This window comes from Cebus imitator, unplaced genomic scaffold (assembly GCF_001604975.1).
Source record: "Cebus imitator isolate Cc_AM_T3 unplaced genomic scaffold, Cebus_imitator-1.0 Scaffold9, whole genome shotgun sequence".
NCBI lineage: Eukaryota > Metazoa > Chordata > Mammalia > Primates > Cebidae > Cebus > Cebus imitator.
This window is the reverse complement of record NW_016107324.1, coordinates 11,030,541-11,034,145: the sequence shown is the minus strand read 5'-3', so window position 1 is coordinate 11,034,145 and position 3,605 is coordinate 11,030,541.

The window sequence follows — 3,605 nt, the reverse complement described above, 5'->3', positions numbered from 1 at the left end:
GGTTTCACCATGTTGGCCAGCCTGGTTTCAAACTCCTGACCTTAGGTGACCCACCTGCCTCGGCCTCACAAAATGCTGGGATTACAGGGGTGAGCCACTGCACCTGGCCAATTGACAATCAGAAGACAAACAAGTAAGGAAGAGATAGTAGTTAGATGTTCAGAAGGCATATATTAAAACAACAGGCTTGGACATTTGCTATCGCATGATAGGTTTTGGCTTAGATTTGCAAAGCTAGCATTCCAAAAGTTGTTTCATTTCCACCTAGATATTAATTAATCTACCACTAGATGCCATCCTCACAGATAATGGTTAACTGGGTCAAAGATTGGCATGCTTTTGATTTTCTTTTTCAAATAATAATCTGCTAAAGAAGCTAACTATAATTAATTAACTCCTAGAATTATCTCTAAATCGGAAGAATTATACACAATTAGAAGAAAATATATGTAGTTATAGTTAATTGTATCCTATACTTATTCTCAAATACTATTATCATTGCTTATTCTAGTGTTATCCTGGTTACTTCATTTTATCTAAGAAATTTTTTAGATGGAGTCTTGCCCTGTCTCCCAGGCTGGAGTGCAGTGGTGCAATCCTAGCTCACTGCAACCTCCATTTCCCAGGCTCAAGTGATTCTCTTGCCTCAGCCTCATGAGTAGCTGGGATTACAGGTGCATGCCACCATGCCCAGCTAATTTTTATATTTTTAGTAGAGATAGAGTTTTGCCATATTGGCCAGGCTGGTCTTGAACTCCTGGCCTCAGGTGATCCACCTGCCTCAGCCTCCCAAAGTGCTGAGGTTACAGGTGTGAGCCACTGTGCCCAGCCTATTTTATCCAAATCTTAAGGAGAGCAAAATTTTCAAATTTATCCTGAACTATTCATGAATTTGGTCTTCTAAGGGCCCTAGCCAGAGTTCTGGGATCTTCAGCAGCTTTGTCAGGTATCAGAACCTCTCATTTCTTTCATTGAGGCTTTAACTGTGCTAGGCTGGTATCTGCTAAGCTTGAGTGAGCTTTAGGGAACCTTCTCAGGGCACCTGATTACATCCCTCAGTCTCAGGTTTTTTCTTCCTGAGCTGAAGAAGAAATAGAGGAGCACTCCTTCTTGACTACCTTGATGGTTAATTTTATGTGTCAACTTGGCTAGGCTATAGTGCATTGTTGTTTGGTCAAATACCAGTCTAGATGTTGCTGTGAAGCTATCTTTTAAATGCGAATAGCATTTAAATCAGTAAACTTTGAATAAAGCAGATCATCCTCCACAATGTGAGCAGATCTCATTCAATCCATTGAAGGCCTTAAGAACAGAGACTGAGGTTTCCTGAAGAAGAAATTCCCTTCAAGACTGCAACAGCCGGGCGCGGTGGCTCACGCCTGTAATCCCAGCACTTTGGGAGGCCGAGGCGGGTGGATCACGAGGTCAAGAGATCGAGACCATCCTGGTCAACACGGTGAAACCCCGTCTCTACTAAAAATACAAAAATTCAGCTGGGCATGGTGGCGTGTGCCTGTAATCCCAGCTACTCGGGAGGCTGAGGCAGGAGAATTGCCTGAACCCAGGAGGCGGAGGTTGTGGTGAGCCGAGATCGCGCCATTGCACTCCAGCCTGGGTAACAAGAGCGAAACTCCGTCTCAAAAAAAATAAAATAAAATAAAAAAATAAAAAAATTAGCTGGGCATGGTGGTAGGCACTTGTAATCCCAGCTGCTGAAGAGGCTGAGGCAGGAGAATCGCTTGAATTAGGGTGGTGGAGGTTGTAATGAGCCAAGATCATGCCACTGCACTCCAGCCTGGGCAACAGAATGGGACTCTGTCTCAAAAAGAAAAAACAAAACAAAACAAAAAAAAGAAACCTTGCCAGAGTTTCTAGCCTGCCCAGTCTGCCCAGTCTGCCCTAGAGACTTTGGACTCAAGCCTGTAGCCTCAGCTCTTATCTGAATTTTTTCAGCCTCTCTCTCTCTTTCCCCACATATATATATATTCTGTTTATTGGTTCTATAAATAGAACCAAAAGGAGATCTATCTATCTACCTACACATTGTATGTATAGCAAAACTGTGACTAATATAACTTTTCCAATAAGAAAGTTATTCCTCTATCTTTACTTTCAGCATTTTTTTTCTATTTGGAACTACCATTTGTAATTCGCATCAGATACTTGTATTTATTTGCAAGCATTTCTTCATGAGCTCATGAAGCTCTGATGTATTTCTGTTGTGCTGCTTCTTATTTTTATTAGAAAACCTTATCATTTATCTTCTTGAAAAGAGGACATTTCAAAATTACATTCAATAGAAAGTAATGGTAAAGCAGAAATGCAAAGTGGTATCTCCATACTTTGTTGCATAATTTTTCAGATGGAACTCTTAAAAACATTTTAAGTCCTTGAGTATATCTACTGGATAACATTCATTTCCTTTTTTTTTTTTTTTTTTTTTTTTAGAATTTACTTAACTATTTTTTTTTTTTGTTTATGGGTGGAGAAGAAGGATATTTTAATATTTAACACCCAAAAGGCAAGATTGATAGCAAGACTGACAACACAGAACAAATGCCAATTTATAGGAGAGAAGGTAGAGCTGTTAATAGTGGTAACTTAAGAATCCTTTGGAACTTTTTCATACCAGGCTGGTAATATATAGAACACATGACTACTTCCTTTCTCCAAATCTCTCTTCTTGCCTGTAGCCTCAAATGTGTTCCACAGGAAGAATGACTTTTCCAATACTGTCATGGGTGTCTTTCTCACTGAGGCTGTCTCTCTCTATGTTTGTGTGGCACATAGGTGCTTCTTTGAGTCTTGGTGATAGAAACACATAGAAAGGGGTAAAAAGTTCAAAACAATCAGCAACTTTTTTTTTTGTACCCAAAGCAAAGCTTACTCAGACTTTTTGGAGTAGTTAAAAAAGAAAAAGAAAAGAAGAAAGACACATGCTACTTTAGAGAAGCCCCAGAAGAACTTAAACTCTAAGTGCCCCCTGTGGCAGCAGCTTTCCTCATTACCATCATTCTATGTCCACAAAGGAGCTGAAGTCAACTCTGTTTTTTTATTCAGTACAGTGTCCAGCAGCAACTATGACAACTATGTGTGCTGCAAAGAATTTTTCCAGAGGTGGATGTCTCCAGGGCCACAGAGTTCCCTCTTAGCACTCTATGGGGGAAATTATCCTCTACACTTGAAAGTAGAGAATAAAAGAAACATATGTGAAAGTATTTGGAAGTGCACAAGTGGTGTGTGTAAAGGGGAATGTCATGTTCAGCCTTGTGTTTTTCCTTCCTTCTTCCTACTGGAACCATTTTGAGTCTTTGTTACCCAGTTAGTAGAAGTTGTAGATCTGAGTAGTTTTCTTGTTTGTCAAAAAAGCATTACCCCGCCGGGCGCGGTGGCTCACGCCTGTAATCCCAGCACTTTGGGAGGCCGAGGCGGGTGGATCACGAGGTCAAGAGATCGAGACCATCCTGGTCAAAATGGTGAAACCCCGTCTCTACTAAAAAATACAAAAATTCAGCTGGGCATGGTGGCGTGTGCCTGTAATCCCAGCTACTCAGGAGGCTGAGGCAGGAGAATTGCCTGAACCCAGGAGGCGGAGGTTTTGGTGA